General features: G+C 45.9%; 1 protein-coding gene across 1 annotated transcript in view; it reads left to right on the top strand.

The window, feature by feature from the left end:
* Nucleotides 1-19,028, top strand: part of LOC135255125 (zinc finger protein 469) — a 209,904-nt gene that overhangs the window by 19,202 nt on the left and 171,674 nt on the right. The window contains exon 2 of the mRNA XM_064335890.1: nucleotides 11,878-11,909. The gene's annotated coding sequence lies outside the window, so the exon portion shown is untranslated. The remainder of the gene's footprint in view (nucleotides 1-11,877; nucleotides 11,910-19,028) is intronic.

The raw sequence follows: 19,028 nt of genomic DNA on the forward strand, positions 1-19,028 counted from the left end.
AAAATTACTGTTACAGTATGACCAGACATAAAGACAGGAAAGAGATTTGTATAGTCTCAAGAGAGGGAACGGTCCATTGCCCATGGCCCCCTGCCCATGTAAGCATTCACCCTGCTCCTGTGCAGACACTACAGGGGGAGGAGCTGAGTCACTACAGGGGGAGGAGCTGAGTCACTGCCAAGAGAGGAGCTGAGTCACTGCAGGGGGAGGAGCTGAGTCACTACAGAGGGAGGAGCTGAGTCACTACAGGGGGAGGAGCTGATTCACTACAGGGGGAGGAGCTGAGTCACTGCCGAGAGAGGAGCTGAGTCACTGCAGAGAGAGAAGCTGAGTCACTACAGGGGGAGGAGCTAAGTCACTGCCGAGAGAGGAGCTGAGTCACTGCAGAGAGAGGAACTGAGTCACTGCAGGGAGAGGAGCTGAGTCACTGCAGGGAGAGGAGCTGAGTCACTGCAGGGAGAGGGGCTGAGTCACTGCAGGGAGAGGGGTTGAGTCACTGCAGGAAGAGGAGCTGAGTCACTGCAGAGAGAGGAGCTGAGTCACTGCAGAGAGAGGAGCTGAGTCACTGCAGGAAGAGCAGCTGAGTCACTGCAAGGAGAGGGGTTGAGTCACTGCAGGGAGAGGGGTTGAGTCACTGCAGGAAGAGGAGCTGAGTCACTGCAGGGAGAGGGGTTGAGTCACTGCAGGAAGAGGAGCTGAGTCACTGCAGGAAGAGGAGCTGAGTCACTGCAGGGGGAGGAGCTGAGTCACTACAGGGGCAGGAGCTGAGTCACTACAGGGGGAGGAGCTAAGTCACTGCTGAGAGAGGAGCTGAGTCACTGCAGGAAGAGGAGCTGAGTCACTGCAGGGAGAGGGGATGAGTCACTGTAAATAGAGGGGCTGAGTCACTGCAGGGACATGAGCTGAGTCACTACAGAGAGAGGAGCTGTGTCACTGTAGGGTTAGCAACTGAGTCAATGCAGAGAGTGGAGCTGTGTCACTGTAAATAGAGGAGCTGTGTCACTGTAGGGTTAGCAACTGAGTCAATGCAAAGAGAGGAGCTGGGTCACTGCAGGGAGAGGAGACATTCATAAGGTGTGTTTTGCAGTTCTGCATAGGTTCCTTTGTGTTGTACACCTCTGTGTTGTGGTCAGTGTATTTCTGTGGTGTGGCTTTGCAGGGCTATGTCATGGAAGTGAGAGTAAATGGAGTGCAGAGCACTTGGGTTCATGCCCGATTGACACTTTCCAGAACCAGGAGGCTGCCCTGCTCCTGCTGATCTGACCCCATTAACCACACCCCCAAGAGCCCTTTAACCCCACCCCCAGGAGCACATTAATCCGGCCCTTTTGGTGTGCATCAAGCCCATCCCATCACATATTAACTTTAACACAGTTGCAATAACCCCGTCTCTTAGAAATGCCTTAACCGTACCCACAGGAACACAGTAACTTCACCTACAGGAGCAAGAAGGACCACAGGAACTCTTAATTGAGCTGTGGTTTTGCAGGAGCTGTGTGCAATGTCTATTTTAGGGTTAGTATGGACTTCGTCTGCATTTATTTATATTTATATTTGTTTCTTTCTGCTGTGGTGTCAATCTGTAAATTGCACAGAATAATCAGTGAAAAAATGGAAACAGCAAAAATAAATAAATAAATAAATCCAACCTCTTCCCCAAAAAAGTTAGCCTGATATTCAGGAAAAAACATTTCCAGCACAGTAACATTATTCATGGAAGACATGTCGTTATGGATATTAGATGTTTATTTCACTGTGTTACCACTTTTATTGTAAGACACATTTACTGTAACTGTAATTTTTACAGATACAGCATTATATAGATATTATATAGAAGTTATTTCTATATAACCAGAGGTGGAAAATCCAGGTTCAGAAAGTAAAGATCCTCTGTAGTATTTTGTCTCAATCACCTGAATTTGCTAATTAGCACAATTTTTCAGCTAAATGAAGGTCAAACTATTGAGTGAAATCAGCTGTTCGTGGGTGGACTTTTGTTTTTTGGCCCCTGGACTTTCCACCTTTGTGTATGACCAAATTTAATATTTTGTCAAGTTGGAAAAGTGACGGACTCAATTCACATTCAAGCCTTTGGTCAGATTGTTGAAGAGCAGACGGAACCACAAGATAAGCATTTGGCAAACGGCGCTCTAAGAAGGCAACAAATAAACCTCAGTTCAAGTACTTCTCTCTTGTACCACCCACAGTGCTCATGAAAAAGTACAAACGTATCAGATTGGCCAGCCATAAGTCAAATAACCCGACTGTCAATCAAAAGGCCACTTTGCACTGGGACTGGGGTCTGTGTTTTGTTATATTATAGAAATGTAAAATTTTGAGTGCATAACCTTAATACAGCCTAGATTGCATACCTCAAAGATCATGCCCCAGGTATTGATATGCGTTCAATAACACTCTCTAGATTAGATATTAAATTATCACGTATTTGTACAGGCCCGATAGCTGACTTCTCCAGTTCGGCAGTTGACTCACAGTTGGCAATTTGCCTTTTGGTACTTGGTCATTAGTTCTGTTCCTTTCATTTAAATTTTGGCTGTCAGACTGGCTGTTAGAGAGGAAGCAGCTGGCTGATATCAAGATGCCATGGCTTTTTCTCTCATTTCTGCTCTGACTACTTTGGAAGCAGTGAAGCACTATCTTGGTTGCCAGTGGCAACTGTCATCTGCCATGGCCGGGAGAAGCAAAGTGGGGGGTCTGTGCACGCATGGCCACCTACTGCATTACTGTGAACATGCACATGCACACACACACACACACACACATACACACAACCACACACACACACACACACACACAGACACACAATCAGTCCCGCTGTTTACAGAGTGTGTTGTTATCACAGGCTGAGTGAATATCAGCAGTGGGACAGGAGCTGTCAAACTGCTCTGTGTGGTCTCATTTCAGCTAAGGAGGACAAAGTGAGGGCCCTGCGGTGTGTGTGTTTGTGTGAGCATGTAGAGGGAAAGCGCTGATGACAGTGATGAGGTTGGGCATAGAGTCAGTGGTGAGGCAGTGAGGTGTGATATTGGATTTGAGGAACTGTACCTTTGCTTCTTCGATTTCTCAGAGGTGAAACCGATCCTTTAACCTTGAAGATTAATCAGTAAAATATGCGTGAATAACCATGACATACACTGAAACATGTGTAAATGATATGTGACATTATGGTGCCCTCTGAGTAAATGGCATGTCAGTTAGGTAGGTATTGAAGACAACAATGAAGTGCAGTGCACTGATTGACCACAGACCTGTCTGTGCATAGGCAGAAAATTGTGCTGAAAATGGTCATCAGCAAGGTTTTTTCTTTTAGATAACTGACTAAAATAATATGATGACCACAATGACAACTGAGGCCATTTTATTACTGACAGAAAACAAGATGAAAAGATTTGTCTGTCATTTCAAATGAAGAAGAATGATTGAGTATCATTGTGAGCTTGCCACTTTATGTTAGCCAACCTGATGTTAGTATAACATACAGTTGAACCTCAGGGGTAAAAATCTCACTGGTAAGGACAGACAGAATGGGTATGGAACTAAATGTAGTAAGATGATAAAAAGCTTTATATTGATAAGCCATGATATCTGGTTTATTTGTATTTTTATTATTATCAAGCTCATTATCATCACTTACACAAAAAGGCTAACATTAAAACAAAATGAGTAATATGTACTTTCCATTGATAGAAATCATGAAATACTATACTATATTTAACATTGCATACACATGCCTTAAGTATTGTAGTGATCGGCACCATTGAGAGACCAGGCAGATCTGGGACACTTCTTTATTCAGCAATGGAGCAAGTCTCCTGACCAGAACAAGCTGACAGACAATGAGATATGCCTGAAGGCCATTCTTTGGCTAAACAAAGAACCGACGGTTAACCCTTTACAAAGACATACACACAGTCTTGTCAGTGATATTACTGCGACATCACAATGCAAACCCAGACAACACAGTGCAGAACAGAATTAGCCTTTCAGTGTCTAGCTAGCTAGTTAGTTTGACTAGCCACCGCATTGTTTTCCTCTGTTGGCCGTTATAATCCATCATGCATGGAAAAGGGGGAAATTAATTCAAACATTACAAATAGTTTCAGTCACTGAAGGAATGACCACATCAAACAGAATTCCAGTACTTGGCACCGCGGCCATGTGACAATGATTATGACTGTATCGCACATATTTTCATCACAGCTTGTCTGGTGGCAAAATGCCAAAGAGGGCCTTTCACATGTTACCTGACAGAGAAATGAATAACTCTGATTGCAACACTCCTCGGTGAAAGGACAGGTGGTGGCGACGATGACAACGATTACTATGTTACACATGCCGCGCAAGATAGAGAAAAACTGCATGTTGGTTATATGTCACAAAGTTCACTGTGGAGGAATATAATTTAAATAGGCTGTGGCTTGCCTACAGAGGTAACTGAAAACTGGTGAACGCGAACAGTCATGTGAATTGGGTTGCTTGTTGCAATGGTTACGTGATGAAGGAGACTGTATGAAGTCATTCAGCTCTGCCCGACCCATGTTGTGTTGCCCAGGAGATGCATTGCCTGGGCTCAGTCGGCATCAGAGACGTGTTGTTTTTGCGGCCGCGGCGTCGGAGAAGTGCCGCCCGCGGAGGTTGCTACGGAGGTATATTTGCGATGTGTCTGAGATATATCGCCTTCGCGGGGCCCTTTTGAAGGCGCTTCCTGCTTCTCGCAGATGTGTCAGAGACACGCAGGCGTGCTGGAGGAAGGCTGCGGACGTGTCGGAGATGCGTTGCTTGTGTACCCCGGAAAGCTCCGGATAAACAGCGCGCTTCGCCGCGCGGCAGATGGCCGCTGTTTGCTTTCCTGTCGAATCGTCCGCCCGCCTGTCCTGCGCACGCCGGGATTCGGCGCTGGAGGGGGGCGCGGTGGAGTCATCGCTCAGGGCCCTCCTCCGGGCGTGCAGCGCCGCGCGGCTCTCGGCTCTGCGCTGCCCCCCGAAGCCCGCTCGGTACCCCGCAGCCGTCATGAAAGCAAACCGCCCCGCGAGACCCTCCAGCGCGGATCGGGGCATCTGCAGGATTCACAATTCTTAGCGCAAGCGATAGCTTGATTTATTTATGTGGCTGTGACACAATACCTCCTCCCGGCTTGTGTTTGGGTAAAAGGAAGAGGAGCGCACAGCGGGTATATAAAGAGGTGTTCTATTCCTCTAGCTTAGTGTTAGGTCTCTCCCCAGGGTCCCGCAGCAGGTGTTCAGACATTAGGCACAGCGCAGTCGCTGTGTCTATATAATTATGCAATACAGACATACATTTTAGTGCGTTAACCCTGAACCAGATGCGTAAAGTGTTCATCAGGTTTGTTTATGCTGTGGGTGGAACTGCAAATATTCCATCATCATCAATATTATATTGTTATGTTATTCTTGATTCAATATCAAGAATAATATTATCAAAAATGACAATAAGATTGATTTATTCACTTTTTTGTTTGGTGCACAACACTTTGCTTGTTGATGGAAAGGAGGAGATGAAACGGTGACAATATTACGCTTGAAGGAAGAACACTTTGAAGATTATGACCTGAAACAAAATAACATATATTTTCCCACAGAGTTGCTAATGTTGTGTTTTTTAGCCTGAGTTCTGCAGATGGAGGTGATTATGTCCAGCAGGGAGGCGTGAGTCTGAGAAACCAAGATGGTATCAGACTCCCATTCACCGTAGGGCCGCATTTACCCAAGAACCCAAAATCACCCCAGGAAACGGATAAACCCTTCACCATCCTGGGAAAGATACCCTGTGCCTTGATTGATGGCATCGCCACTTGGCCTCTTTAAACATTGGGCCATTGTGAGGTGATGAGAGGTTTGCTGCTCTTGAGACATCACACCTAATTAATTCTGATGGGCTCATTAAGTCACAGAGAGCCAGGATCAGTCAGACTCAGCCTCTGTGTGACTTCCTTCATCTCTCTCTGTTTGTCTCTTTTCTCCCTCATTCACTTCTACACTACCCCTCTCAGTCTTATCTCTCTCTCTCTCTCTCTCTCCCTCTCCCTCTCTTGTGCTCTCTCTGTACATGGGTAATTGCTTGCATGGGCTGCCTTCTCACTCAGGCATAGACGCGTGAGAGATGTCCCTTAAAATGCACCCATACTCTAGAAGCTTCCTAATTTTCATAGCATGGGGAAGTTTGGTGTGAGACTGTGCAAGCTGATGGCCATTACGATAAGGAGTCTTGTATAGGCTGACGGAATTCGACCGGGCAATGTTTATCACTGCCCGAAATTCCAAGCGGTTGGCAGAAAAAATACTTAGTTCAAGTACTGTATACTGTTGAGACCACCTACATTCATAAAAGCCTTAATTGCTTTGAAATGTCAGTTAGATCTTTTTGAATATGTTCATAGATGTGTTTATTAGTTTGCCTCTCCCTTGTGGAATCAGACACCACTTTGTATACGACACAATATACAGCCAATAAATTATAAAAAATTAACTTAAAATGAAAAAAGTGTATTTTTACTTGCTGCGTTTGTAATATGAAACATGAGTGTGTGATACCCAGAGGAAAATTTTATTGCTCAAAGTTTACTCTTTTATTGCTCAGGAGATAAAATCCTCATTTCAGCCCCTAATTTGGTTCTGTCATGGCTCTGGCTCCAGACCACTAATTTCCTGTTTTGTTTTAATACTGTTTGTACTGATGATTTGAAGATTCAGTAAAGACTTATTACTTGATCCATCTCTGCCTCCTTGTCGATCTCTGTGCTTGGGTCCAAATTCCTCCAGTGAACCGTGACAGTAAGACCAAGCCAAAACAATGGACCCACCAGAGATTAGCCAGCTGCACAATTCCCTATCAAGCCTGGGAAAAACCATTAGTCTCCGCAAACAATATTAACAGACCATCTCGAAGAGCCTGCTGTCCTTAGCAGTGGCTGTGCGGTGCCTGTCAGCCTCAGCTCCTCCCAAGCAACATTCTGTTTTGCCTGGGGATGCCAGTCCTGCTCCTGCCACTTCCTCATCCAACCTCCGGGAGCCTCAGCTGCCCCCACCAGAGCGTTATGATGGACATTTTGGCAATTTTCGAGGGTTTTTAAATCGGTGCTCCCTTGCGTTCGAGCTTCAGCCCTCCACCTTTCTCATAGACTGTGGCAGAGTCGCCCACATCATTTCCCTGCTGACAGGGAGGGCAATTCCCCAGTCAACAGCAATGTGGAAGTGTTCCCCCTCTGCTCCAATTTCCAGCAGTTCACTCAGGAGATGAACAAAGTGTTCCAGTACCCCGGAAGTGGAAGCGAGGCAGCCAAGTGGCTCATCTCCCTTTGGCAAGGTTCTCTGTAGGGTTTTTATTCTCTCATTGCGGAGAGTGGGTGGAATGAGGGGGCGCACATGTCTTTGTCTCAGTGGGGTTTATCCAAAATGCTGAAAGAAGAGCTTGTGCCGAGGGACCTGCCCACCACTCTGGATCTACTCATTGATCTTGCCATTTGGATTGATGCCCATCTTCATGAGCGTGTGAGAGAGAGATCAGGGTTTCCAACTCCCACGGCGAGACAGCGCCTCCCGTCAGCCTGATCTGATGCACCACAAGCTTCACCCGGTTCTCCCTCGCCCACCTTCCCTGCACCTACTGGAGCAGAGGCTAGGAACAAGTCTCACAGGATTACCCACCCCTCTGCTGGAGAAACTCATGCACAATCAGACTCTCACCCCACTGCTACCTCTCACAGTCTGGCATGTGAGAGGTAGCAGTGTATCTACTGTGGTCAGCCTGATCATTTTCGTGCCTCCTGATGGTTCCTCCAGGCTCACTGGCAACCAGGAGACTTCTAATGAGTTGGCTCACCTCTTCTCACCACTCCATGCCCTACATCTTATTGCCTGCAAGTCTTCACTCTTCCACCACCCAACACAACCTACGGGCTTTGATTGAGCCCTCCATAGCCAGCCTCTCAGCTCAGGCCTCGTCAAACAACTCACCTCTTCCCTCTGGCTCAAGGATTGCACTTCCCATTTGAAGACTATTCAGTTTTACCTGGTGGACTCACCATGGAGGTTGAACATCCATGGCTGACCCTGCACAACCCCCACATTGACTGGCCTGCGGGTACTGTGATAACATGTGCGGCCCACTGTGCAACTCACTGTCTTACTTTATCTGCTAGTTTCCCCAGCTTCCCTACGCCTGTGTCTCTGGAGCCCCAGCCTGCACCTGCCCACAGTGAGGAACCGGACATATCCCTGGTGCCACCCCAGTACTGGGACCGCCACTCACTATTCAGTAAGAAGCTGGGCAGGGAGTTACCCCCTCATTTACCCTACGAGTGCACTATAGAGCTGCTGCCAGGCACCACCTCCTCGTGGAAGGCTTTATTCTCTGTCCACTCCTAAGACTGCTGCCATGGAGGGCTACATAAAGAGGCCCTCACAGGGCACATTTGACTCTTCACCTCTCCACTGGGGCTGGCTTTTTTGTGGTGAAGAAGATGGCAGTCTGCAGCCCTGTATTGATTAAAAGGACCACAATAAAATCACTGTAAAAAAACATTATCCTTTACCGCTCATGTCCCCTGCTTTTGAGTCTGTCCTTACACAGACTTCCTCCCGGTTCTGCTGGTCTCCTGAGATTGATAAAGCATTTCTGCAGCTAAAGAAACAGTTCCTACAATATATCTCATAGAATGAGATGTCATATTTGGTATATGCAGATATATGTCCAAATTTGCATTGAAAATATTCAAAATATGGTTAAAATGTGTGCAGAGGAACAAATGTTTGAAAGGTTGACTTAATACTAAAGGTGTATATTATCAAGATTAAGGTGGAAACTAGCAACTAATGCAAATAATTGCTGTGACTGTGATTGAGAGGAGCATCAAAACAGTTAAGAATCTTGAGTGAAATTTGAAAAACATGAAGTCTGGGATGAGAATATATTGAGTTAATCAGTCTGAGATCAGCATGAGATGCATGTTCTGGCTTAAACTGAGACTTATCAGAATGCATTGAGATATTTTTTGAAACTCATAAAGGGAGTGAAATCTGAGACATACCAGGTTTATCTATTAAAAATGGGATGAGAATTGAGATCATATGGAGAGCGCTCTGATTGAGCCTGAGATCAGTATGAGATGCATGGGTTGAGGCTAATCTTTTGAAATTCAAAATGCAGCTGAATTGAGATGTTGTGGGTCTTTTGCTTAGCCAAAAAGAAAGAATGACATTACACATAAGCTGTGGTATCATTTTGGCCTCACATTGACCTCACTGTGTGCTTGTGTGTATCATTTAACACACACAGAAAGCAACACCTGAAACTCATTAGTCCTAATACCTCTACCATTAATTTAACACAAATGCAGATAATGGGAGGTTTTATATACGTACTGCAGTGATTAAGGAGTATTTTATTCGTAATATTTTTTGTAATTTGTAGCTGTACTTGTTTACTCATTTGTAACCAGCATTGCATCACCATGTTCCATTGTGAAATTTCTGGTATTTAACAATCTCAGCTGCCTTAGGGGACATATAAGTGACAGTAATGTATCGGTTCCATGTGGGCTATAAATTTACCCATCTTTTGGGACCTCTGCCCAAGGGTTTGAGTTAGTTTTGTGTACACAATGTGATGCATGTGAGGACACTTTGTAGGATAGGCATGTGAAATATTTGCCAAACACGTCATTTATTTTTTCGTGTATTTCGCCTTTGGTCACGAATCAGAATTATTTTGATTGACATGACAAATTGTATTTTTAAGCTTGTCTTGTTACTGCATTATCCTCTGTAAATTAGGTTCTGTCACCTGAGCTGCTGTCGTCAAATTGGGGGAGAGGACTCGTGGTAGAGGCATGCTGTAGGCATACCAGAGAGAGTTGCTGCTGTGGATTGAGACATGGGCAGCCCTGTCGCTGACGCCTTCCTGACTTAGTGATGCAGCAATCTATTAGTGATGCTTGGGTTTCACTCTGCCAGGGCAATGGCCACACTTGGCACTGTACCAAAACTCAGGGTGCATCCACACTCCGAAACTGTGTTTTAACTGTATGTGGTCCCTGCACCCCTTGTATGTATTGTAGGGTGAACTTATTTAGGTTATTATTATTTTCAATAATCGAGAACAGGGTGTGTGGGGGGGGGGGGGGTGTCATGAACAGAATTTCAAGCTATTTGTTTATTTATACACGGTCTATGGGATGAGCAGACCTAAATTCCAGACATTTTTAGGAATTTTGAAACCCTGCCCAGACGGATATTTTCTGTCATAAAAACAGGACATGCTTGGGAAAACGCCTAGTGTATTCTGACACTCCACCTTTTCTGGAAATGGCATTTTATTTGTTTATGATGTCACCCACATCACATTGTATTTCCTATGTTGACTTCAGGAAAGGTTTAATGATGACAGAGGGAAAATCTGAGCACTTTTGAAAACCTTTTGAAATAGCGGTGGATTGAGTATTGTCTGACTTAACATGCACAACACACTCTATCGTGCTTGATGATTTGGTGTGGCAAGATAACACCAAGTCTGCATTATTTTGTGCATAATGTGTAAATTCTATATACCTAACTGAGAAAGTAAAGAGGTGTTCCCGAGGAATGAAACACCTCTTTAGATACCCATGCGAGCTCCTCTTCCTTTTACCTAACTTAACCTGGTAACTTCTGTTCCCAGAGAATTTAATGTACCCACAGAATTATTTTAGGTTTCAAGTGCAAATTCATTTTCTTTTGGTCTAGAATTTGTGTTTTAATAGTGCTATGTTTCCCACCCAAAAAAAAAAAAACAGTAATTTTTGTCTTAGTTCTGCATTTTTTTCCCCACTGCTTCTTCTGCACTCCTCTTATTACAATTTGAAAACTGGTTAATGGAACAATTCTTTGGAGTGGTCTGGAGTAGATTGCTTCATAATTCAGTGATTCAGGAAGTAATTTCTTCATAAATGCATTTTTAAAGCTCTTAATCGCTACAGTGGTGAGAGACCACTGCTTCGGTCTCTCCGCTGCACATGTTTCAGACCTTTAAATAATGTCTAAACTTCACTCCCTGGTAATGAACTGCACTTGGTGTAAAACGAGAGGAAAATGCAATGTCGACTGGTTTTAGGCAGTCCGCGTCATTAATAACCTTCTGTTGATGTTAAATATTAAATCTTATATAAACACAGTTTTTATCAATTCTATTGGAGTTAATTCATAACAGAAGGCTTTTGGTTTGTTCTTTAGATTATGCAACCAGTAGTGGTTTCTGTTCATCTTTAGATACCCACATAGAATAGTGTTAAATGTCAATGTGACCTGTACTGCAGTAGCATGGTGGGCTGTGTATAGAATGTGCAGTAACTGTCAAAGTCAATATTTTCTGTCACTCTGAAAGCGAGCCGCGCATAAAATGAATTACCCACCCTCGCCGCAGATCAACATAACAGTGCTGATCTTGGCAGTCCTTCCATTCGAATGTGTTGAAGAAACGCTCTGCTCTGCTCACAAAAGTGATGCGAGTCGCTGCTTTTCGTAATTGTTTTCATGTAGTGCTGTTTAATGTGATATGTCTGGTTGGACGTCCACAGGGGCTAGCACATAAGCTGTGTTTACATGTGCCGCGTAATCAGTTGTTTGACATCCCCCGTACTCCTAAAACTAGATCTGGCCAGATGTCAAGGCCACGTGTTACACTACGATGGTAATACTATAGCTATGACCTGCAAATCAGGAATGGGGGAATTCTTGTCTGCGTTTTTGTCTTTGACAGCAAATTTTCAAGTGACCAGAAGACGTTTAAACATGATGAACTGTTTATGAATATCCCTTAATATGCGGTGTTATCATTTATCATTCTCTTGTGTCTCCCATTCAGGTGCCGTCAAAGCACTCCATAAGCTTCCACAGGTAAGCCTAACTTTTCTTCAGTTAAGATTGTGACACGTTGCGAAACCCCTTTTGTGGACAGAAGAGGAGTTGAACAAAAGGTCTTGATTTCACCGGCGTTTATTATGAGCTGAGCGAGAGAGGGGCTTTTCAATGAAAATAATTAAACCAAAGAAAGTTCTTCTCCCTTCCCCCTCACGGGTTCCAGGTGACAAAGTCATGAAGTAAAATAACAAACTAAAATAACCAGAACAAAATAGCACAACAGGGAAGATTTTCAGCCATTTTTGTTGCTAAGGCACTCTCTCTCTCATCGGTCAACCCCCCATCTCAGACACCTACTGGGAAAAGAACGCATACTCTTAAACTTTGGACTGATTAGTAATGTTATCCAGGTGTGTGGGCCTACTTAACCAGTAGGCGTGGTCCTCCGATTGCCCTGATCTTCCCTCACAAACCGAGCCCTGCCACAAAGATATTTTCACCTATAGGTGCATCTTGCTCTTTTCCCTGGTGAGACATTATTACCTAAAGGTGAGTCTTGCTCTTTCTCCTGGTGAGGTATGTTCATGACTTTTTTTTGATGCATAGTTAAATGTGTTCATGCATATGTATATGGAGTGGAGTGAATGTGCTAAAACAGGGTGGAGATTATGTAAATTAGAACAATTAAGTATTCTGTCTAATATTATAAAGCATGAATGAATTGCGACTCCTCTCTTAGCCTGAGAATTTTTACAACTCCTAAAAGCAGGCAATAATTTGCACTGATATAGCCTGTAGCCTATAGCTCATACACAGGCTATTGGGCTGTACGCACATCCTTCACAGTCAGTTCAGTTTCCCTTGTGGGCTGCATGGGGTGGACATGAACGAATGATGCATAACACTCTTTATAGTAATCACTTCTTGTTTAATTTCAGATATAATACGTAATTATATTTGTTTTATTTAAGGGATGCGCAACTTTTGTCTTCAGCTAGCAATACAGTGTTGTGAAGCTGTACCTCATTGACTATTACCTGTATTTCCTGATCTGTAAATTTGTGGTTTTTTTTTTGTGGTTCCCTGCACCTGGCTGCTCCGTATCCATTTCTTAGTGCCTTGTAATCTGGACGTGTAAGCATCCTGTATTGTTTCTGACCCTTTTTAAGTGTCGCTCCTACCGCAAAATTGCGAATGAGGGCGTTGAATTAGTTTGAGTTGCGGAAATGGAACCGCCTTGGTAAATCGGTCGTTAATGTGCTGGTATCTGCGATCTCGACAGAGCTGGAATATGGCGAATGTTTTGCGCTTCGACTATTTCCTCTCATCAGGAGAAAGACTGGCCCTCAGTCTTTCCCCTGATGAGAGATTGTCATCTACAGGTGCTCCCAAAACTCTCAGGTCCTGAAGCAGGTTCCTTCACATTGTGCCAGAAGCCTGACTGAAACAAGCCAGCTCTTGGAAGTTGTTGAAAACAAATCGGTTCTTGTGGTTTGGCAAGTTGACAGTTAAAAAAAGAAAGAAAAAAAAAGCAGAAAAAAGCAGCCTGGCTCTTTTTTTTGTTAAGCCAGAGCCCTATCTGGGGTTTTCCTGAATTACTGTATAAATGGTGTATGAGCCTCCCTTTCGCATCGCGATGGCTTCTCATAATAAAGTGGACACCACTCGCTTTGGTATGTTTATCTTACTGCTGTATGGTCTAGAGGAGCGGTAAGCAACCCTGTTCCTGGAGATCTCCCGTCCTGTCGATTTTCACTGTAACCCTAACAAAAAGCACCTTATTCACAGCTAGGGATCCTGTTGAGCTGTTAATTAGAGTCAGGTTTGCGAAATATGTGGCATGAAAACCTATAAGATGGTACTGTAGATCTCCAGAAACAGGGTTGGTTATCACCGGCCTAAAGCACGCATCTAATGTGCTGTTGCTGCTTCAGTGTGATTATGAAATGCGCTGTTCGGACTTGCTGTACACAATGACTGTGCTTTTCCTCAGTGTGTACGCTGAGCGCACCGCCCTGATTGAGTTTTAGCGTTTAGCATGTCAGTCTTCGGCATGCACAGTGGACGCGCTACCCTAATTTAGCGCTTTTGATCCCGCTCGGCCCGGGCTGTGAATGTTCTGCTCTGGCTGTAATGCTGGCGCGGCGCCTTCATCGGAGAGATGTTGACGCGAGCGGCTCGTTAGCCTTATCTCAGCCCAAAAGCGTCGACCGCGCGGCGTCAGTCTCTCAGGAATGCGTACCGCTCGGAGGTTTCCGAGCGCGCCGAGTTATTTTCCAAATTAAACCGCCCGGAGGCGCGTGCGTCTCTTTCTCTGCGTGTCGGGATCAGGCCGCCGCGACTGCAGCTGCGCAGTCCTGCCCGCGGTTGCGGCCGCGCATCGCCTGCCGCCGCCGCAGTCGAAAAAAGGGGGTCCCGCGGGGAGCGAGCGGACACGCTTTTCCCTCAGCGGATGACACGCAGGCTCCGCCGGCGCTCTCACCTCCGGGAGATAAACGCCGGCGATCGGCGCCTCGCCGTCAAGGGAGTGAATCGCCTCGCTGACCCCGCGGCTCCCGGAGGGCGGGGCATCGAAGCACCAAAGGCTCCGCTTATCAAAAAGGTCCGCGCGCCAGCGGACGGGGTCCCCGGAGCCTCGTATCGGAACCCAGCCGGAGCGGGGGGGGGGGTTTTGGCCCCCGCCGCCCCGCCTCGTCCCTCGTCCACCTTGCGCGCGTCTGGAGGGCGTGTCTCGCCTGAGGCCCCGGGCGTGATTTACGCGCTTGGATGGAGGGGCTAATTCGGCAGGGGCCCCGGGAAGCATTCCTGCGCTCCCGCAAGCCGCCCCCAGACCGCCGTCCCAAAAACAACACCGTCCCCGTCCAGTCCTCCCGACTGCAGCGCTGCCCCACTGCTTTTTTAAGTACTGCGCAGACAAAAAAAAGATTTACTTTCTGGAGTCTGATACTCGGTTATTTGTAATGGAAAGCGGCGTTGTTTTTTTTTTGTTTTTTTGGAGTTTCGGAAAGGGGAACGGCGAGGCCAGCCGCCGCGTCCAGTTTTGCGAAGACTGAGTTACGCTCGATTCGAAGAAACAAGCTGTTGGTGGGTCAGAGGTTCTGTTTGGTTACGTGAAATGGTAGCAATGATAGTGGCCATGATAGAGGAGGCCTCAGTTGTAGATGAATTCGGCCAACGATTCAACGATTATTTATTTCACCGCAGACACTCCCAGCAGGCCCTGCGATTCTGGTCCTTCTGGTCCTTCTGCGAGAGAGCGCTATTATAGAATCTTCTGGCAGTTTTTTTTCCCTTTGAAGAAATAACCACGGGATATTGCTTTCTCCTACCTTGTTCTTCACCTAGTCAAGAGTCTCCTTCCCGCATACCGCCACTTCCATCGCCTGGAATTTTACAGTCGGACAAACGTCTGTTCAAATATGAGCCGTATTTCATATCGGCGCGCCGTCCTAAACCAGACGCAGGTTTTTACATTACGGCAGGAATTCGGAAACGCACGCTGGCAGTTTAAATTGGGAGTACATGAAAGGTGTGGGGGGAATATTTAATTTAGCACCGCTATGGTTTGCGTTAGCGGCGTGTTATTTTCCTTATCGACACCATGTGTGTCCCTTAATGGGACTGTAAGGGGGGTTTTGTGACCAGGCGGTGACCTCTCTGACACGTCTGAGTTTACTGTTCGCGGCTCCTGTGGCACTTTGTCGCGAAAGCACTCTCGCCTCGTATTTTATCCCACAATCCCCGCCGATTCACGAGTGCCCAGCCCCACCGCCCCCCCACCCCCCATCCCCCCAATGAGGGAGTGAGCCAGGGTGGCCTGGGACCCGGGGCCCGGAAATCACCTTTAAATCAAATTTGCTTTCATCAGGTTTTTATATCCTGCTCACTTCCTGCTTCTGTGCAGCGGAGACTGGAACTGCCCCCCGGGGCACACGGGACTGCTCCTCGCCGCCCCTCGGGCTTGGCCTGACCCCGCCCTTCCCCGACCCTCCCTTTGCGGCCCGAGCGCTCTGAACCCTCCCATCCCAGACTCTCACAATGCGGGTCCTTGCGCTCGCGTGCCTTTCATCTCCCGCAACGCCTGAATTATCTCCTGGTCTGTCACTCATACACTTGCACTCTGGGCTGGGGGCACGCAGGGGTGTTGGGGGGGTGGGGGGTGGGGGGTGTTGGCTGGGGGGGGTGGGTTTCGGAGAATGAGAGCGTATGAAAGGAGTACTGGGATCGTGTGGAAACGGGGAAGACAGAACGTATGTATCTAAACCACATGCAGAAATAATAAACTCCCAGCAGTCTGTCGAGGGACTGGAGGCATATTTGGGGAGCCCCCCCCCCGCGTTAATGAGGTAAGGTGATGATGGGGGGAACCAGGGCTCTCCGTGCGCCCCTTCTCCGGCTCCCCTCTGAATGGCTTTCTGTTCTGTGATGTCCCATCTTTCATCTCCACCCCATCAAACCCCAAAACAAAGTATTTCCCCGCAAACCTCATGCTCTCATCACGTCCGTTTGGACCAAGCTGCCCCGGCAGGTTTGCCAAAGGTATGGTAACGTTACACTATACCAAACAAGGTGACCACGGGAAACGTTAGCTAAAATAAACAACGCTTCATTATAAAGTAAAACACGAGAAGGTATATTCTCAGATATCAGGCCAGATGCAGTCCTCTTCTTATGCCTATACATACAGTATATCTCGTTCATCCAAGTTCAGTCTGCGTTCTGGTCCAGGGAATTTGTTGGTTTTTCCGTGTTTAAAGACATTAAGCACATAAGCACTGTAATGTAATTTAACGTACTGTACATAAGCCTCCTTTCTCTCTGACTCATCAGTATAATGCTTGATACGCTCCTTAAAGCATCATTTACATTTCATTTATTTCATTAGTACATACAGTACGATGTCTTAAAGTGGAACTGCATCATTTTGTGAAGTTTCGGTTCGATTTTTTGAAATGATAAGTAATGTAAGACATTTGCAGCCTTTAAACATACAAGAAAACAAGTAAACAAGCATTTAAAATTGCACAAAGACTAATTAGCTCACATATTCTTTGATTTCTCCTGATGACATCAGAGGTTCAGCAGCAGCTCTTGTCTTTTGTTTATGCGCTGTCCGATGAGCTGGAGTGTCAGATGCAAAGATGCAAAAAACATGGAGGGCATCATTGCGGTGCCCCTGCGTGTAATAACAGCTTTTTACAGCAACAAAGACCTTGCGGCATTCGGTCTGTTGGCCTGGCCACACCTACTGCTGGAGAGAGCACACGCACCTGGGTTGTGTTATCAGTCCAGGTGCTTAAAACCGAGCTGCTCTCCACGGTGCGGGGCCGTGACCGGGAGCACATGCCGAGAGAGAGAGAGAGCGAGCCTGTTCGTCAGAGCGGTAAAGCAAAGCGAAATTAACGGGCCCGAAGAGCTGAGACGCTGGTTAGCTGAGAAGCTGGCACCTGGACAGCGAGGAGCTGAGAAGCTTCCGCTGTGTTTGTTTTGTGTTATTGGTTTATTGTTTATGCTCGGAACCTGTGAAGAGGAAGGGGTAAGGCGTTTGTTTATTTGTTTGTGTCTGTGTGTCTGTGAGGGTGCTCTCTCTCTCTCTCTCTCTCTCTCTCTCTTTCCCTCCCTCCATGAGGCAATTCAGTATGAAAACCCAGAACTGCCACCCAAGTTCTGGGGGGCCACACGGTGTTTGACAGATTTCAAATTTCATTACTTACATACATACACCTAACTCATCCAATCACATACACACATAGCTACATGTTCTCACTCTCAACCAATCACATGCACACATCACTAATGGAGTTTTTGAACTGACAGTCAGATCTCTCCAGTGCTGCTCATTGCCCGTACTGCTTTTCGCATGCTCCATTTGCTGCTGCTCACAGAATTGCACTCACCCTCCTCCACCCCAGCTTCCACCTGTTGTTTGGTTCGGCTACTAGGTAATGAAGAGGGGGGGGGGGGATTTAGTAGAAGAGATGTGTCCTTCTCGTTTGATGGTTGTGATGCTATGCATCCGAATACTAAAGCGATCGTTCAGCGGCAAACCAAAATGATTACATTGCATACTCATTATTAATAAATGTAATCTAAATATGTGAGTAGAGTTGTCCTGACTGAAATTTGTTTTAAGAGAAGAGTCCATTTTTATAGAGCACTTCCATGAAAAATGTAGCCTTTAAATGAAATGGCTTGAACGGGTCCAGAACAGCTGGGGTATCGTTTCCATGGGTGGGGAGGGAAGGGGGGGAGGGGTGGGGGGGTTAATGGACTGGCTGCTCAGATGGACAGGAAATAAGCTTACTGTTTGATTATCCCTCAGCACACGGCTCATAATGGTGGACATGTCAACAGGACAGAGGGTGGGGAGAGAGAGGGAAAAAGTGACAGGGAAGGAGAGAAAGTGGGTGACAGTGCCAGAGAAAGAGGGAGGAGTCGTTGTGTGGGATTGGCACCATGGTATGTTGACAGTATGGCATTGGCAGCAGAGTATCTTGGCGCCTGCAACAGACTGAGGGAAAGTAATAGCAATAATAACAATGAATGAATTAAAAAAGGACCAGTTCATTCAGGTTCTGTTTCTGTGGCCCATACATCTTGCTCCATTTGTTAACTCTTATTTCAAAATATGCTTGGGAAGCATAAGTTTATACTTGTCATCCCAATGAAGTGAAGTTGAATTACAGAGAGATTTGACTCACCAAAGCTCTTTATTCAACATTATTTTGTATGACCCACCATAGTTTGTATTCATCCATACAAGAATACAAACAGAAAAACAGAATAATCAAAAAAAAAAAACAAGAAATAACATACAGTAGATTCACCAAAAATGATCACATCTCACATTCAATTTAGTTTTAAGGGAAAACATTATATTGAATTTATATTGAGAATGAGATGTGGTCAGTTTTTGGTGAATCTGATCATATTTTAGATTAGAAGTCCTTCCTTCTTCAACATCACACTTTGCCCTGTTCAGCACCCCCTTGCGCAGGGGTCCTCAATTTTATTCAGAAAGGGCCGATGTACATGCAGGCTTTTGTCTCACCCAAGCAGTAACACACCTGACTGATTCTACTAATTGAGGTTCTCAGCAAAGACTCTAGTGGTTGATTATAAGAAGCAGGTGTGTTACTGCTTGGTTGGAACAAA

Source organism: Anguilla rostrata, chromosome 5, assembly GCF_018555375.3.
Source record: "Anguilla rostrata isolate EN2019 chromosome 5, ASM1855537v3, whole genome shotgun sequence".
In the NCBI taxonomy this organism is placed as follows: domain Eukaryota; kingdom Metazoa; phylum Chordata; class Actinopteri; order Anguilliformes; family Anguillidae; genus Anguilla; species Anguilla rostrata.